At 40.9% G+C, this 19964-nt stretch overlaps 1 protein-coding gene across 7 annotated transcripts in view; it reads left to right on the forward strand.

The window, feature by feature from the left end:
• MRTFB (myocardin related transcription factor B) overlaps positions 1-19964 on the forward strand; it is a 198998-nt gene that overhangs the window by 100491 nt on the left and 78543 nt on the right. The gene's annotated exons all lie outside the window — the stretch shown is intronic.

Below are 19964 nucleotides of genomic sequence, written 5' to 3' on the forward strand. Positions count from 1 at the left end.
AACTACAACTACCTACAAGGATATATGCATGAATTTTATGAAAATAACATTGAGCAAGGGCAGCTAGTCACAGAAGAGTACATTCTATGTGATTAACTGAGGTCAAAATAGGCACGACTACTCCGCAGTACTGAAATGAAGATAATGGTTACTCTTGTCGGGAGAAGTTACTAGAAGGGAAGCAGAAGGCAGAACCTCTTAGGGTCTGGAAAATGTGCGATTTCCTCATCCTAGTTGTGTAGATGTGTGGAGTTTGTAAAAGGTTGGTGAATTGTACACTTAGGACACATGTGTCTCTGTGTATTACACTAAAATTAAAAGATTTTAAAAATAAAATTCCTAAATATAAAACCAACACCATGGATTTTTTTTCCTATGCATTCCCGTTATTATGGGTATCTTTTGTTCTACATTGAGAAACCTGCATTTCCAAAAACATCTATGTATTTACTCATTTATTTCAAGCCATAATACATAAAATACTCTCAGGATTACAACACCAATGCAACTACTAACAATCTGTAAAACTAAAGGTTTTTTTGTTTTGTTTTGGTTTTTGTTTTTGTTTTTTGCAGTTCTTTCTGTCCTTGGATTATATCCCATTGAAAGCATACAGTCAAAATTACATTTAAAAGTTTCTTGAGTTTTTTCTTTTTCACTTCGTTCCTGTCTTTGTCTTTCTTTCCTTTCTCTGTTTCATGAAATAGCTAACAGATTTCACTCTGTCCTTTTTCCCACCCTGTGTTTTGGATAGACTTTATAAGGACCTACTTGGAGACAAGTCCGGTACGATTATTTTTAAAAAGCTATTTAAAAAGATGATCCCATTTCTCCAACCAGGGAAATGTTTTAATTTGCAGGAAAATCAATAGTCATTACAGCCTACAATTCTGTCATTTTCAACACATTTCCTAATATTTTAGCATTATCTACCAACTTATCCTATATCTTTTTTATTTTATTTTTCTGCTTACCCTATATCTTAATCCCAGCTAAATCTTTTTAATGAGAGTGTTTACCATTCAGTACTAATTATTGTTGAGAACGTAAGTCCATGTGGAAGCCATTTTTCCAAATATTTCACTTAAATTTATATTGTGCTTTGAAAAAGAAGCCTGTATCTTCTTTCCTGATAGTCCTTGCCACGAGACAGTGTAAACACCAGGAGGGGCGGAAAGGGCAGCTTTGTCTGAGGGCTCCCTGTGTGCCAGGCACCGCACTGGTGCTTCCCCACTGGATCCTCCCAGCAGTCTTGCAGGACTGAAGAGTCACTTTAGGAGCTAAGAGGCACAGAGGCTCTGAGTGATGTGGAAACGTCTGCAGAGTTCCAGGGCTGGAAGAGACAGAGTGGGGTTTGTCTAAACTCAGGTCTTGGGGACACCAGAGCAGATGCTCAAGTATGAACATTCTCCTCGTTTAATTAAGGTGAGGATTGATTCTGCGTGAGAGAGAAGAAAAGAGAAAAACTGATGACAAAAAGAAACTATTTCTAATTATATCTTCCTTTGTTTTCCAGTTTTAAATTGGGATTTTCGCACTTCTCGCCAGGCTGAAAAGGATGGGACAATTAGTTGCAGCACTCTTGATTCCTCAAACAGTTTCCATGATGAATGTTTTGTCCAGAAGCTAAGTTTTCTTAAATTTGAGGTTGTCCCTCCATCATGTTAGTATTGTAAGTGTAGATAATTTAATGTTTGATAATCCTACGTTAAAATTCAGCCCTCACTGCCGATTGAGGCTGGATCACAGGGTTGCTAGAGCAGTTGTCTGAGAAGCCACCGGAAAGTGACTGCTGGTCTGTTCCTGCTCTTCCATCTTTGCAACTGGCCGCCGGTTGGTCTGTTCCTCCTGTTGGATGCCGCTGTGCTGTGCACAGCCGATGCGTGGTCTTTCTGGGGGCACATATATGGGCGTGCTGCTGTCGTCTGCAACTCCTCAGGGACATCAGCCTGCTTTCTGGGCAGAGGCCAAACAGCCCCCAGACTGAAGTGCTGTTGTGAACTTTGTGCTGGTCCACTTTGCGATGGAGCCTGGCTGAGCTACTCCCAGCTGTTTCCCATTTGTCACTGACTCATTGGAGTTTTCTCCCCACATTGTTCTCTCTGCCTTCTTGTACACGTTCTCACTGTCCCTCCCTGTCCGCTTCACACCGCCCACCCTCAACGTGGCATTCCACCACCTTCCAGCTCTTTCCTCTGTCCGTCTAACTCGATGTTTCCGAATAAATGTTTGGTGGTCTGTTACTGAAGCCATGGAAAGGTTAACAACCTTGGCTTTCAGTGTTCAGCCTGAACTCGTGTGTCTTTTCAGTTCTTACATACTTAGGACACATGAAAACATGTTTGCAGTCCCTGTTTTTCAGGTACCATTTTGTAACTTACCTCTGCATATTTTATTTGAAATGATAAAAGACAGGGTTTTTTGCATTTACAGCTGTGATTGTATTTCTCCTTCCCTATAGTTGAAAGGAGGAAATAAGACAAAATGACTTTAAAGGAAGCAAGCAGCTGTGATAACATTTGCTTTCTTTGCAAAGTAGAACCACCACTTCCAGGTGTGCATGTCAATCTTATTTAAAAATTAACAAAAGTAAGATGACATTCTACTCTCGGTACAGGAGTTTTTGACCCTCATAGGCTGTTAATCTGTGGAATGACCCTCAGTCTGGGCTCGCCCCTTGGTTCCACAGGGCCAGATGAGGTTGTGCTTTAGGCTTGAAAGCCACAGAAACAGCGTTGTGCCTTCTCAGTGTTGGGTCAGGAGGCTCGCGGTGTCCGACACACTGCTGGTCATACTGTAGTCACTTGGTTGAAGTAGTGGAAAGTTGCTTTGTGATTTTGTAATTATCACATGTCTTATGGGGATTACTTTGATGCTATGTAAATATTGTGTTCCTCACCAGACTCTCACCTGTACTGAGTAGTTTTGATAGCCACTCCTAATTCTCACCTAAATTGCTATCATGCTGGTAATTGCTAAGTGGTGATTTTCCAGTCCCATCATTCTTAGGACATTCTGCTTTACAAGCTTCCCCCTCTCTGCCTTGAGTTATTCATTGAGTTCGAAGTGGTATAGTGAAGTCAGTGGGTTATAATCTGGTGTTAGTATTTACTTTGGTGCTTAGATTGTCTTGAATGTGCCTGTGGCAGCTCCTTTAAACGTCTTCTGTGTCCTTGTGACAAGTTCCCATCATTCTCTGAGCATTTATTTGCCTTCTGGCACAAGGTGTTTCCATTTCAACTTATACTTTACCCACCCAGCCCTGGAATCATCATTTTTCCAAGAAGGTCTGGTTTCTTTTGGTGGAGTGTTTATAAACCAAGAGCTGGAAACTAGCTGTGTTCATTGCCTCTAGATCTTCTCCTTGGACAGAAAAAGGAAATACATGAACATAAACACACACATCTATTTCTGTCTCTATCTCTGTGTGTATTAACAACCAGACATTCTTACTGATACCTCCAATTCATTCCTGCTTCACAGGGTCCATTTTCATTTTAGCATTATCCTTTTCCATGTTGGTATTTCCCTTCTCTGGCAGAGAGAATCTGGCTTCCATTATCCAGAATGTATTTTTAAACAGATGAACTTCATGGTTTGTAGATTATATATCTCAATAAAGCTGTTTTCAAAATATCTGCTCTCTAGAATTTGGTTCTTGTTTACCATATTTTTTGCCTATGGCCAAAGATATTTAATCAAAATTTTATATATAGGAGTTGTTGGCATGGGGACATTGTATCTTCACTTAGGTGAGACCATGTTATTTGAAATACAGTTAAGTTCATTATTTTGTTGCTATTAAATGTGGGTTGTCTCCCATCCTTGCCAATTTCATTCATTTATTTTTGAGTATCTGTTAGCAAGCTTCTGAAAGTCAGAACTATTCAGGAAAAAGTGTCCTAAGAGACGTGTCACTCCTCCCCTTTTCCATTCCCCTCCCTACATGCTTTCACCATTTCTCCACCCAGTGGAAGTAGTCTCATTGGTTTGTAGTTTGTGCTTCCTTTGTCCCCCCACCCCGCCCCACTACAAACAAGCAACTAAAATACATTATTTCTCCTTTATTATGCAAAAGTAACATATTGGTACTATTTTGCAGTTTTCTTTTTTCACTCACACATCCCGAGAACCATCTCCCATCCGTTCATAAAGTTCTTCCTTAATCCTTTCCACCATTGTATGGTTGTATCACAGCCCATGTAACCAGTCTCCTGTGTGAATGCGTTTCACTTGTTCCCAGTATTTTGCAGTCGCAGACACTGCAGGAAATGACTTTCGGCCTACTGCTGTATCTTCTTAAAATGTTGGAGCCGTATCCTTCAGGGACATCTCCAGAGGTAGGGTTGCTGGTCAGAAGGCAGGTGCTATGTGGTTTTGTTAGACCTTGCCCAGTTGCTCTCTCAGGGCTTGTGCATTACAGCCAGCAGTATATGGGAGTTTTTTTCCTTCACACCCTCCCTGATATAATATATGGTCAGACTTTTTTACCAATTGGTATTTTGAACTTCTCTAATTGTGAGTAACATTGGACATCTTTTCATATGTTGAAGGGCTATTTCAGAATCTTTTTTGGACTGAATGAGTTATCTGTTCATTTCAGTCAGATTCTAGAACTTTCTAATTCTTAAAGAGTTATTTATATATTGAGGCTACTAACCCTTTCTCTATTGTGTTTGTAACATGGTCAAAATTTATTAGTGTTCAAATTGTCTTGTAGTTCATTTGAGTTTTGTGACATAGTTTGAAAACCTTTCCCTGTGCCCAGTTATAGAAGAATCCCGTCAGTATTCAGAGTACTCATCTGGTTTGACTCCCTTCCTACCCCCACACACTTTTTGATCCTTGATTCGTTTAGATCAAGGGGATTGTCTGTTTTTTAAAGATTTTTATTTATTTGAGAGGTAGAGTTACAGACAGTGAGAGGGACACGGAGAGGTCTTACAGGAATTGTCTTTCTATTTGTTCAAGCCTACTTTCGTGTTTTTCAGGATTTTCATACCTTTCTTGTTTATTCTTTGGGACTTTTATCATCTTCCGCCTTTTTTTTTTTCTATTGTTAATGGAGTTTTTTCTACTACTGTGTTCTCTAACTACTTATAGATTGTTGTACTCAAAGGCTATTGATGTCTATATGTGTTTGAATTTATCCTTACTTGAGGTTGATCTGTTAAATCAGTAAGTTTATGTTTTTTAATCAGATTTGACTAATTTTCAGGAATTACTTTCATAAATATGTTTTCTGTTCCATTCTCTCTCTGCCATCTTTCTGGAACTCCAGGTACATAAAAGATAAACTCTTGATATCATCCCATGAATCACTGAGGCTCTGTTCTTTGTTTTGTTTGTTTTTTAATCTTATTTTCTCATTGGGGGCTGGTGCAGTAGGTTAAGCTGCTGCCCCCTGCGAAGCTGACTTCCCCTCTCCGGCTCCCTGCTAATGTGCTGGGGAAAGCAGCAGAAAATGGCCTGAGTGCTTGGACCCCTCCCTGCATACCACATTTTTATTCTTTCATTTGTATTGAAATACTGGCTTGTGGATTTTAATTTTTTTCTGGTTACTGCTTAAATGTTTGCCATAAATACTGCTGTACAAAAAACACTGTTTTTTAGAAATTCTTCCATTTTAGTTTGTGCTTTCCCTGTTTCCTTTGAGTTAATAGGAGACGTGATTTCTAAGGACATAATCCTTTTAGTTTTTTTATTAATAATTTATAGTTGCATTACACTGAGATCGGAGTGTTTGGAATGTATTTTATTTTATGGAACTTGCTGAAGTTTTCTTTGTGACATAGTGTGTGATTGTTTTCCAAGTATTCCATGCATATTTGAGGTGTATTCTCTGGCATCAGAATATGAAGTCCAGTACATATCGGTAAGCTCTCTTAATGGATTATGTAATTTCGGCCTTATTTTTCATCTACTTCGTCTGGCTTATACTGGGAGTAGCAGATTGAGGTCTCCGGTTATTTATGTTTCTATCTGTCTTATGTTCTCTCATAACTGTTAGCGTCTTCATTATTTTTGATGGCTTTTAGCATTAAAAATGTTTTCCTTTGTCACATATAATTTTTTTTTCTTGAATTCTACATTTCCTGTTTTCAGGATCGCGCTACCCTTTGCCATCCTGATCTGTAACATGTATCATTCCAGAAAATAGTGTAGGCCTGTCAGTCACTAAGTCACACCATAAGCATGCATCTTAGAAACCATTCTTCAATTATTACAGATACAGTGTATTTTAAAGGATGAATAGGTTTGTGGTTTTGATTGGTGGGGTTGGGGTTATTACCCAGCCAATTAAACTTTTCTAATGACCCTTTAGAGCTGTTCTGCTGCTTGGTTGTTTCCATGGCTTAGATGCCCAGCAAATAATCTTTTCTGTTGCATCAAAGCTTTTACATAGTAGGGCAGTTTCGGAGCTTTCTTATTACATAAAGGAATTTCTCTGTTTGTTCCCACAATGACCATTTGGGTTTTTTTAAAAAACAGGCTTATTGAAGTGTAGTCGCCATCCACTAAGCTGCTCATACTTAGATTAGTATTCTAGTTGAGGGATTTTGGCCTATGGACAGTACACCCTTGTGAAGCAATCACCCAGTCAAGTTAGCAAACAGGTGCATAATCCCAAGAAATCTCTTCATGCTCTTTTCAGTTCATTCCTCTTTCCTCCTGTGTCCAGGCAACATCTGCTTTCTGTCACTATAGAGAAATTTACACTTTCTAGACTTTTTTTTATAAGTTATCTATATATGTTCATTTGTCTTGTTTCTTTCAGTATAATTATTTTCAGATTCATCTGTGTTCTGTGAAATTGTTTTTGTTGCTGAATAGTATTCCCTTAAATGAACATACCAAATTATTTTTTATTTGCCCAGGTGAGTGAGTTTTTTTTTTTTTGTTTTTGTTTTTTTTTTTTTTTTTGACAGGCAGAGTGGATAGAGAGACAGAGAGAAAGGTCTTCCTTTTTGCCATTGGTTCACCCTCCAATGGCCGCTGCGGCCGGCGCATCGCGCTGATCCGAAGCCAGGAGCCAGGTGCTTCTCCTGGTCTCCCATGTGGGTGCAGGGCCCAAGGACTTGGGCCATCCTTCACTGCCTTCCCGGGCCATAGCAGAGAGCTGGCCTGGAAGAGGGGCAACCGGGATAGAATCCGGCGCCCCAACCGGGACTAGAACCCAGTGTGCCGTCGCCACAAGGCGGAGGATTAGCCTGTTGAGCCACGGCGCCGGCTGAGTGTTTGTAATATTTGTCTATTACAAATAAAGCTGACAAAGTTCTGTTGAAGAAATCAGTTTCTTCACAGACTAATCATATGCCTTCTCTTTGACCAAACCTTTATATAAAACGTAATGAGTATACACAATTTATATACAAATTTATGAATACTGGCTCAAAATTGGAAACTACCCAAAAGTCCATCAACAGATGAATAGATAAAACAAATGTGATATATTCATGTAATGAATTAACCACTCAGTAATAGAAAGGAACCAAATATGGATAAATGTAGCAACGTGGATGAATCCCAGCATCTCATGCTGAGTGAAAGCATTAAAGCACAGAAGACGATATACTGTGTGGATCCACTTGGGATTTTAGAAGAGGCAAGCTAAAGTGTAGGGAATGAGAGCAGAGCAGTGATTCCCTGGAGCTAGGTGTGGCGAAGGGGCAAGTGGAGGCTTTTAGGAATGATGAAAAGGTCTTGTGTTTTGAATGTGACCATAGTTTCACAGGTTATACCTCCATCCAAACTCAAACATTGATATACTTTAAATAAATGCATCTTACTGTCTTTAAATTACACTTCAGTAAAATTTGGGAATATATGTCAGACACAACCAAAAAATACATAACAGATTATTCTGGTTATCAACTTATTGTAAGGAAAATGCTTTTCCTGGATGACTGAATATAAGAATTAACTCAAAGAGAAACTTGACTGTGTGAAAATTATGGAAACACAGTCATAGATCTCATAGGAATGAAAAATGAGATGCCATTGCTGCTCTGGAAGATTATAAAATTTACTAAGGGATATCAGGAATATGAAAAGTAGACAGACAAATAATGAAAGAGAGCGTAGAGGAATAGTTAGAAGCATCAGCTCAGGCTCTGTGAGATAATTACACCCTAGTAATGTTTGGAGTGTGTTTTCTCAGTTCTCCCAAGGATGACACAGCTAATACCATGTTAGAGGCCTAGGAGAGAAGTATCAGTATATATATAATTCGTTATATACCACGGATGCCCTTGGGTGTTAGGGCTTACTTCTCTCACAGAACCCATTGACCAAAGCTAGCAGACTGAAGCTATATTACCTAGGTTAAAAATTTCTGTTCTACTTTTTAAAAGTTCTGTAGCTGAACAAGGTAACTTAACCTCTGTGTTCCTCAGTGTAAAGAGGAGACGGCAATAGGTAGAGTTACTGAGCGGAGTAACTGAGTTAATATGCGTAAAACACTTAACACTATGCACGTAAGCAACAAGCAACATACAAATGTCAGCAGCCTCATCTTCATTGTAATCATTGCACAGAATGCTAAGTGCTCTGATGAGGGGTATCCTGAGGGTTCATAATGCCCAGCAAGAAGACCTGACTCTGAAAACAGGTAGCTTCTCGAATAGTTCTTGAAGAACTGGTGTCCATGGGCAGAGATCAAATAATATATTCCAGGCAAAAGAAAAACTTGAGTAAAAACAAGGACAACTGAGAACATATTAGATAATATGTTAGGGGTTATCAGTGCTGCTCAGGAAGGTGAAATTCAAAATGTTGATGGCTTTGAATGCCAAGCTAAGAAATGTGGGCAGAATTAAGTAGATGGGAAGAGGCACAGGAGAGTTCTGGTCAGTTGAGTGACATCTGTTTATTCATGGAAGCAGTATTAACTGAGCATCTGTAGTGTTTCAAGCATGGTTTTTAATTGTACTCCTTGGAACTGGACCAACCTGAGGTATAGGCTAACCCATTACTTGCTGGATTTTCTTTTTCTTTTTTTAAGTCTTTGTTTTCCCAGTGAAGTCAAGCACAGCATGTCAAACAATTACAGATGTCCTGAGTAGACATAGAATAGTAGTATAGAGTAGAATAGAGTAGTCTTAGAATCAAGGGTATCTTAACTCCAGAAAGAAAGCTCATCTAGAGGCCGGCGCCGCGGCTCTCTTGGCTAATCCTCTGCCTGCAGCACCAGCACCCCGTGTTCTAATCCCGGTTGGGGCTCCAGATTCTGTCCCAGTTGCGCCTCTTACAGTCCAGCTCTCTGCTATGGCCTAGGAAGGCAGTGGAGGATGGCCCAAGTCCTTGGGCCCTGCACCTGCATGGGAGACCAGAAGGAAGCACCTGGCTTCTGGCTTTAGATTGGCGCAACGCGCCTGCCGTAGCAGCCATTTGGGGAGTGAACCAACGGAAAAAGGAAGACCTTTCTCTCTGTCTCTCTCTCTAACCCTAACCCTAACTCTGCCTGTCAATAAATAAATAAATAAATAAATAAATAAATCTGAGCCTCAGTTTAAAAAAAAAAAGAAGAAAAAGAAAACTCATCTAGAAACCAAACTACTATTTAGAAGCAAGAAGTGTGTGATCCAGAGGTAGGGTGTATGTGTGTAGTGATGGGTGCTGAGAGTTAATAGTTGATGCCAATGCAGAGAATAAGATTATTAGGGGAGAAGGTATAGAAATTTGGAATCAAAATCTTAAATTAGAAAAGAGAGCTGTTTGGGGGAAATTAAAATATGTTGGCAGGCACCAAGATCCTGGTGGAGAGGTGTAGGTAATTGGTCACAGTTTTATAAGTAGGAAGGAGGGCCTAGAATCCTAAACGGAGTACATGGATCCCCAATTACATACACACACAAATCAATTCTTCCTTAAAGATGGGAAGAAGAATGGGAGTGGGAGTGGAGTGCAGCTTGCATCTGAGGACCTCACTGTTGTTAGTAAATCTAGGGGCCTAAATTACTTGCTGAGAATAAGACGTAAGGGTGATAGTGTAGTGTGATCTTGAGGGAAAGGAAGATGCTTTGGAACAGTGGTGCAAGTAATTCATAATGAGTTAGAGTGAAAGAGAACTTTGGAGAGTTTATGAGAGGGCCTGCTCTGACTTTATATTGGATTTGGATAGTCCTCTTGGCTTCGCTCATTTCTCGAGCTATACTGTTTTGTTATTCCTACCTTTGTGACTCCCAAGATGGCAGAGGACATCCAATCAGATCAGATAAACAAATGTTTACTGCCACCTCAGGATAATTCTGTGGGAGCCACATAGTAGGTTGAATGCATCCCCTCTTTCCATTTGAGTTACATGGTGAAATCGGGCTTCGCAGACACAATAGTAACAGACCATTTAAAAACAATCAGTAGAGGACTCCATTTTTATTAGTGTAGTGTTGCGTTAATTATGTACAGCCATAGACTCATTGAACTTAGTAGAAATTACACACTACAGAACAGAAACTCTGCATTTCAGTTATAGAAATCCATAATGCTCATAAAAACATAAATCAGTATTAACTATGACATGATGCATTTTTGCGTAAATGTAATTGCTGCCTGGCACCTGCTCCTCCCTGCTCCAGCGAGGGCTCAGAGTCTGTATAGCCGTGTGCCATGATGATTCATTTCTCCCATCCCTGTCTGTTCGCATGGCTGGTGGCTGGGCTTGAGTATGTTGTCATCACCGTGTCAGCTCACTGTATATCTTCGTTATTAGCTGGCAACACTTGATTTAAAAATTGCCATCCACGTGATCAAGGAAATTCCTCGATTTCTTCTCCAGGTTAACAAAATGAAGAGTTTTTTTTAAGACTTTGATGAAGAATTCATGAGTATCCGAGACTGTATCTTGGGCTCCTGAGAATTATGGCCTGGTGTGTGTTCTCCCCAGCTCTCAGATCTGTGGCTGACTGCTTGGCCATGATTAGTTACTTGGGAACAGAGTACAGGCAAGGAGCAATGGCAGAATATCCAGACATTTCGAGATTTTAGGGTAGTTGAAGTAGTTATTTTTTTTTAACTGAAAACCAGTGCAGTTTGGCACTACTTAGCGAGATACGGAAGGAGATCCGTGTTTTACCTCTTTTTTTTTTAATGCTTTTTTAAAACATTGATTTTCTTTATTTGAAAGGCAGAGCTACAGAGAGAAGAGGAGGATAGGTCTTCCATCTGCTGATTCATTCCCCAAATGAATTCCCACAGCAATCAGGGCTGGGCCACGTGCCCAGATATTCTTCTAGGTCTCCTCTGTGGTTGCAGAGGCCCAAGCACTTGGGCCATCCTCCTCTGCTTTCTTAGGCACATAAGCAGGGTGCTGGGTTGAAAATGGAGCTTGCAGGACTTGAACTGGCACCTCTATGGGATGCTGGTGCTGTAGGTAGTAGCTTACCTGCAATGCCACAGTGCTGGCCTCTAAAATAACTTACGTTTGACTTAAAGACAGTTAAGGAAGAGAAATGCAAGTTAGATTATAAACTAATTGTCTAGGGAACAAAGGACTGGGTTGATGTTGATTAGAAAGCAGTATTATTCACAGTGTGGGCCATGCACTGGGGCCAGCTCTTAGGAAACAGAGTTTAGAAACTTTGATGGTAGTTTGACACTGGTAAGACAGGTGCGTGATTAGTGGACTTCTGTTGTTGAAGAGCACAGATCCGTCTGGGTATTGCCAACTAAACATGCACTACTCGTCATGCACAGTAGGACCACATACCAGTCCACTGAGTGGAAACTTTTTAATTCCTGTTAACCACAGATGGTTACAGAAACAGGGTCTAATAAAAGAATGGAAAAGAGGAGAAAGGTAGTGATCAGAAGTTTTTAAAGCTTAGACCCTATTTAGGTGACAAGCTGTGTCCTCTACCTCTAATGCAGTCCCCAGCTCACAGAGATTCCTTGGTAAATTCACTTTGACTTTCAGTGAGTTGGTTTTTGTTGTTGTCGTCGTTGTTGTTGTTTTAAAGATTGATTGATTGACTTGAAAGAGTTACAGGGAGAGAGAACTTCCACCCACTGGTTCATTCCCCAGATAGTCACAACAGCCAGCACTGGGCCAGGCTGAAGCCAGGAGCCAGGAGCTTGGAGCTTCATCCGGGTCTCCAGCGTGAGTGTCAGAGGCCTAAACATTTGGGCCTCCACTGCTTTTCCCAGGCCATTAGCAGGGAGTTGGAGCAAAAGTGAAACAGCTGGGACACAAATCAGCACCTATATGGGACCCTGGCATCGGAAACAGTGACCTACCCCCACTGTGCTACAATGCTGACCCCTCAATGAGTTGTTTTGAATGAAGATTGCTTTGTATGAATAAGGTGATGACATAGCATTAAAATAAAGTCTCTAAATTCTGATTTCTTAGTCCTAGTGATGCTCATATTTTTTAACCCAATTTTCCTGTTTCCTTATTCCCATTAAGGGAAAACGTATGGGCAAGGCTTTCTGCACATATTACAAATTCAATTTTAACAAATCTCAGATAGTAGGAAGACATCAAAAGATACTAAACACTAAAGCAACACCACCAGGTGTGCTGGTGTGCTGCCTCAGGGTATGTAGTTGGAAAAGGTACATGGCTAGTGCACAGCACACATCAGAGAAACCCCAGGCCCAGCAAACACAAGGCCATGGAGAATAGCAGACATGGGAGACTCTTCCAGGAGTAAGTCCTGCTACTACGTAGGAAGTACCCATTATGCCTGTGTTGGGCAATCACGTGCCTTTGTCCTAATTTTTATAATCACAGAAGACATCAGTCATTTTCCTTGTTGTATAGATGAGGCACTTTTTCAGGACCTCACAACTCTGAAGTCATGCTCCTTCCACAAAGCCATCCTACCTTCAAACGTCACCAATCGGTGATGTTGTTGCCCCCCCTAAAATATAATGATTTTTCTTAATACATGCCTTTAAAAATCACATGAAGAAATAGCAAAATGGAAAAATGCATATAGGCATTTGTTTTCAGTGAAAGCAGTGTTGGATTAAAAATTTGCATTTTCCCACAGAATGACTTGAAATACCTGAACCACAGCATCTTGGGAGGGGGGGAGACCTAACATTTCAGCTGTGGAGAATCAAAAGATGCCCAAGGTCCTCAAAAGATGTGCTAAATTTACCTGTAATCTGAAAACCATTATTACAGATGGGGAGCGTACAGGTCATTTTTGTTGTTGTACTGTGTTTTTCTCAACAAAATAAGATACATTGGCTTCCCTCTTATAGGTTACGCTTTCCCAACAGGGATGAAAATTGTTTCTTGGGAGATGGACAAGAAAATCTTGTGTGTATGAGGCACAGATAAGCATGTGGTACATAAACAGTACATCTACAGGACTAAAAATAACTTTTAAAAAGTTATATAAGGCCGGCGCCATGGCTTAACAGGCTAATCCTCCGCCTTGCGGCGCACACCGGGTTCTAGTCCCGGTCGGGGCGCCGGATTCTATCCCGGTTGCCCCTCTTCCAGGCCAGCTCTCTGCTATGGCCCAGGAAGGCAGTGGAGGATGGCCCAAGTGCTTGGGCCCTGCACCCGCATGGGAGACCAGGAGAAGCACCTGGCTCCTGGCTTCGGATCAGCACAATGTGCCGGCCGCAGCGGCCATTGGAGGGTGAACCAATGGCAAAAAGGAAGACCTTTCTCTCTGTCTCTCTCACTATCCACTCTGCCTGTCAAAAAAAAAAAAAAAAAAAAAAAAAGCTATATAAAAGTTATATAAAATTAATTTTTAAAAAGTTATATAAAAATGAGACAAGGGAATAATTTGTAAAAAAAAAAAAGGTTGAGAAAAACAATTATAGACGATTTCCTTGCTATTACAACTGCTAACCATCTACTTGCAGTGATTATAGCTAATGTTGGCTGAGATTGGACCCTCTCATCCCTGCTATCCGTGCTAAACCTTCAAAGCTATAGCCATTTCATTCTTCCTTATATTACATAATGAGGAAGTCATTTCAGACTTTGAGGAGGACAGATTATATAACCCAAAAAAAGCGCCCAGCTAGTTTTATATATTTATATGTAAGTACCTGTAAAACTTTAAAACCAGGCCATATCATTGTGAACATGCCCAGTCTCGCCTGATCTTGGATGGGAGAAGTAGGGAAAGGACTTGAATGACTTTTGAAGCCCATAGAGTATATTCTGCCATCTCCAGTTGTCCATACTAGTGGTCTGAGCCAGTGGAGACCAGTGGCCCCTGTCCCACAGAATATAAAGGCCTAGCTGAGGATGTGCTGGAGCTGTGTCCCTCCATCCCACCCCATGTGACCTTTCGGCCATCTCAGACCCTGCAGAGATTAATCAGCAAACTATTAGTGGTCGAGTTCCAATCCCAGAAAACCTTGCCTCCACGACAGTTCATGTCATCAGATGTCAAAGCAAACTCAAAGGAGTGGTACCACACATGCCAATCATGTCTGTCTCCTGTGAGCTAAGAAGCTGTCACATCCTCTGTAGGGTTGGTTTTACTGCAGGGTTTAGCTACAGAAACCATCTGTGTTTTCCTTACAAATCCTATAACCTTAGGATCCCTTCTCACGAAGCAGTGTTTTTCAGAGCAGCTAATTGGTTAATGTAGTTACATCTGAATTAATGTATTTTCAAAATATGTTTTTACTTTTAATTACAATTTTATTATTATATGGAGAAAGATTTCATAGATACGATTCCAAGAATACAATACGTTCCTCCTTCCCTCCATCCTCCTCCTTTCCTTCTGTTTCTTTTAATTTTTTGAGATAACATACTTTCCAAAGGCTTAATTTTTTGCGATAACATACTTTCAGTTTATAATCATAGGCTAAATACGCCTCTAAACAAAGAGCCCTACAAGTAGAAGGTAAGTAGACAGGGGTTAAACAACAATCAAATCACAAGATGTCAGTGTAGCTCAATATACTTAGAGGTTTTTTATTTGGGGGCGGGGGGGTGACGTAAGGGGGTACTTTATGTATTAGCTACAACCAGCAGAAAAAACATAGGCTTTTTGGGTCTGGCTTATTTCACTAAGCAAAATGGTCTCCAGTTGCATCCATTTTGTTGGCAAACACAGAATTTCATTCTATTTTACGGCTGAGTAGTATTCCATAGTGTATATACACCACGTTTTTCTTTAGTCATCAGTTGATGGACATCTGGGGTGGTTCCCTATCTTAGCTGTTGTGAATTGATCTGCTATAAACATGGTAGTACAGACAACTCTTTCATATGCTAATTTGATTTCCTTTGGGTATATTCCCAGGAATGGGATGTCTGGATCAAATGGTAGATCTATTTTCAGATTTCTGAGCAGTATCCAGGCTGTCTTCCACAGTGGCTGTACTAGTTTTGAATATACATTTGTAAAGTAATAAAATGAAGGACCTTTCTCTGTACATATGTGTGTGTGTGTGTGTGTTATAAAATGAAGACCTTTTAAGGGGTACTGTCTGACCTCAGAGGTAGTGCTATTTAATTCCTCTTTCACAGGAAAAATTTGTATTTTACCATTTTCACTTAGTAATTTATAAGTGTGATATTTTATAGTATTTGTAATGTTAACTAGAAAATGTTAAAAAGGAAAAATATGGATCAATATGTATTTTATTAAAATATGGTACCCTTGGAGAAAAGCTTCAGGTGTATACCTCCTTGAACTTTTTCTCCCTAACTTCATCTAGCCTTTGTGGGTTTTGAATGCTGTGGATCTGGGATGCCTGTGTGAAAAATCTGTTACAAAAGAGAGATGTGCATGATGGAAAGATTGCTCCCTCTCCCTGTGAAAGCTGTGAAGAGATTCATGTTCTTAGTGCTGTACAATACCTTAGTATTCGGGAGTTAATTGCATTTGTCGCTGAGTTTTTAATCCATGATTTTTGAATGGTTTACATAACTGAAACATTGCTCAGTTGGTGGTATCCTCAGGTTTCTCCTTTCTGAAGTACAGTAGCACAGCGGTGAATCTTTTTACCCGTAGTCTTCTAAGTATGTATTGACTTTGCTAAGCTTGTCTGTAGGTCCCTTGAGCCACGTTTGCTCAAGTTCTGATTCCCCAAAGCCTTTCTTGGCTTTTTCCTAGTCTCTAAGTCATATAATTTTTCTCACGCTTATTAAATATCTGTGTTTTGGGTAGTTGGAAAATTGATTTGATTTACTGTCAACTCTTTCATGGTAAAACAGCACTTTTAGTGTAAAGACACATAAACACTGTGGAAGGAGATTTATGGCACAAGTGACTTTAATCACGTCATTTGAAGTTAAATGTCACTTGTGACGATAGAGCCAAATGACAATAATGATGATGTAGCACACAGAGTAAGGAGCAAAGACAAACCTGCTGGGAAGTAATTTGACAACTGAGGGGTTATGTTCTCCATCCCTAATTGAATCCAAAAGATACTTGGGGCTGAGAAAGGCAGCTGCCCTGCGGAAGTGGAGGTGGTGGGCCAGCGGAGGTCCTGGCCACCTGTGCAGGGTGAGGAGGCGTCTGCACAGGGTTTGGCTGCCACAGTGACAATGGTGGAGTGTGCCCGTGTCCATGAAATGGGTAGCAGATAATGGGAGACAAGCATTTCACTGTAGGAGAGGGGAACTACAAATGTAGAAAAGAGAAAGTGAGAGTGAGCCTGTGGTATTGGATTAGGATTGGAAGCCTCAGGGTACACTTCTAGTGTTCAATATACTTTTAAAAATGTAAAATGCTTTAATATAGATGTGTATTTACATTTGCTAATACACAGAAGTGTGAATGTGTGTATACATGTAAACACATAAACTCATGGGCATCTTCCCCAGCTGTGTCTATACAAAAGGCCTAGGCACAGTGGCACCCGTATAGCACTGAGCATACCTGGCATTCAGACCTCGGTTTCTGCCTGCAGTGGGAAAGTGAGAATGAGCCTCTAACACTTGGGCCAGAGACAGAGAAAGGGCCCAAAGAATGATAGGGTCATGAGAGGAAGAAACCATGAGAGTCCCCAGAGACCAAATATGCGGTAATTGAACATCAAAATAAGTAATAATAACAAGCTATAACCCATTGAATAAAAGAGGAAACTTTGAGGGACCGTGCTGTGGCATAGCGGGTAAAGCTGCCACCTGCAGTGCTGGCATCCCATGTGGGTGCCTGTTCGAGTCCCAGCTGTTCCACTTCCAGTCCAGCTCTCTGCTATGGCCTGGGAAGGCAGTGGAAGATGGCCCAAGTCCTTGGCCCCTGCACCCAGAGGAAGTTTCTGACTCCTGGCTTCAGATCAGCGCAGCTCTGGCAGTTGCAGCCATCTAGTGAGTGAACCAGCAGATGGAAGACCTCTCTCTCTTTCTGCCTCTGCCTCTCTCTCTCTCTCTCTAACTCTGCCTTTCAAATAAATAAATCTTTAAAAAAAAAAAAAAAGAGGAGACTGTTAGACCGTGCTCTTATAAACCAGGTAAAGACAATCCTTTTTCTGACAGTAGGGTATGCCATTGATGCAGATGGTCCCCAACTTAAGATGATTTGACTTAGGATTTTTTTTATTTATTTTATGAATGTATGAAGGTAATACACATTCAATAGAAGCAGAAACTGCACTTCATATTTTATTTATTTGAGAGGTAGGGTTGCAGACAGAGACAAGAAGAAAGGTCTTCCACCCACTGGTTCATTCCCCAAATGGCCACAACAGCTGGAGCTGGGCCAATCTGAAGCCAGGAGCTAGAAGCTGCTTCTGGGTCTCCCACACGGGTGCAGGGGCCCAAGCACATGGACCATCTTCTACTGCTTTCCCAGGTTGTAGCAGAGAGCTGGATCAGAAGAGGAGCAGCTGGGACACAAACCGGCACCTATATGGGATGCCAGCGCCAGCCCCCTGCACTTCAGACTTTGAATTCCTGATCTTTTCCTGGGCCAGTGCTAAGTGGTACTGTGTTCTGTTGCCAAGCGGGGCAGTGGCAGCAGCCACAGCTGCCAGTCAGCCCTGTGGTCTTGACGGGGAGGAACCGTTGCTCGGCAGAGTGCAGTGCTGCTGCGCTCTGGTGGTGGGTATGTCAGGGGATCAGATGCATCTTCAGCCTAAGGAGTCCTCAATGTATGATGAGTTCATTGGGACACAGACGCTGATGGAGGAGGACGATGGTATTCCTGCCACCTGAGTCTAGTCGTGAGAATCAGACACACTCAAACAGAGGGTTGATCCTACACAATAATGACCTGTCATCTTTGAAAACATAGAAAGATTGAGGTGCAGTTTGAGATGGCAGGAAGCTGAAGAGACTTGACAGCTCGGTGCTGTATGTGCCCTTGGTTTGGATCATTTAGCTACGCAGGGTGCTCTTGGGACAACTTTTGCAACGTGGGTGGATCCGAGGTCATGATGCGTCCGTGCCTCAGTGTCTTCATGGTGGGGCTTGTGTGATGGTGCTGCGGCAGACCAGTCTTGTTTGTAAGAATTACCCCTGAGGCTTCAGGGTAGAGAGGAATTGGGTCAGAACTTTCTCGCAGATGGGAGATGTCTGTCTGTAAATTTGAAATTATTTCACATCCTCTCAGACACTTTGACAACTAGAGAAATGATTTCCTTTCACTCCAAACTTACAAAGACTTTTGATATACATGTACAACAGGACAATATGCTCTTATTAGGATTTTTATATTTACCAGTTACAAAAATAATAGGCTTACAGGAGATCTTTAAAAGAGAGCTTTTTTCCAACACACAATGAATACATACATACCTGCACACACAGACCCCATAGAGTTTTAAATTTGGTGGTGTGGTTGTGTATCTGCTCAGATTTCTAGGCTGTGGGCTAAAAATAAAAACATTTGGGCATTTTTCAGAATTTAAAAACAACATTTTGGAAAAGAAATGTTAGAGCTTACTGTTTTTGTTATTCTTTTTTTGCAAAGTAATTAAGAATGTGGGTCCTAGAGCTAAGCTGTCTGTTTTTGAATCCTGATCATTGCATATATTATTCCACCTCTGACAAAGTATTTGATTTTCCTAAGCCTCACTTTACCTATCTGTAAATTGGGGTCATAATGTTGAACACACAAATCTCTGAGCAGTATAAGTGAGGTGTTACATAAAAAGCACTCAGCCTGTGGCACATAGTAATCTCTAAATAAAGTTGGGTGCCATTATTATTTCATAAAAAGTTATAATGCTTTCATAAAATAATTCTATTACAATTATGTTGGCTTTCTTTTTTCTTACCAGAAATAGAATTATCAGGAGGCCATAAAAAGTATGGCTTCTGCTATTAAGCCTGTCTCAAGACCAAACTACAGCCTGGAAACAGGGCATATTTCTTCAAGAGGGCAGGCAGTGCCGTGCAATAGAAAGACTTAGTTTTGGGAGCTCTAACTTTGGGAATTTCAGACCTGCCACTGACAAGCTCTGAGACTTTGGTCCTGTTGTGTACATGTAGTGTACAAATTATCATAATGACCACAAGGATTGTGGGAACTAAATGGGGTAAACTGTATCTAATTAATTGACTTGAAGAGTCTACAGAAAATGGTTTTTTACCATTCCTTTGAAAGTGCAGGAGTGGTTTATGTAGAAGAATTCAGACCTCAGGATCAGAGATAGTAGCAGAACATTTGAGACATGTGATAAGCTTGTCAGGGTTTGTTCTACAGAGGTTTGGACCACTGAGGCTGAGCTTAAGTTGCTTCGGGTGCTTTCTGTTAACAAGAGTGTGTCGTGTGTTGTGCAATGCTGTCCTCCAGAGATGCTGGAGAGGGTAGACAGCACCAAGGACAAAGGGCAGAATACACCCTCCAGTCCCATCTGTGCGAATGGGGAGAACCATACAGACTTCCCAGCTGCGAAACAAGCCTCTCTTTATCTCACGAGAGAGTCATGTCGGGTGCATAATTAAAATGTATCCATAGCTTTGCTTTTAAAGAGAGAATATGCTTCCTTTAGAGACCATTGAGTCATTCATGTCAGAATAGTGGCTCTTGGTCATTGATCTGGGACTTCTTTGGAATTCTGTTACCACAAGTTTTCCT

The sequence above is a fragment of the Lepus europaeus genome, chromosome 21, assembly GCF_033115175.1.
Source record: "Lepus europaeus isolate LE1 chromosome 21, mLepTim1.pri, whole genome shotgun sequence".
Taxonomy (NCBI): Eukaryota; Metazoa; Chordata; class Mammalia; order Lagomorpha; family Leporidae; genus Lepus; species Lepus europaeus.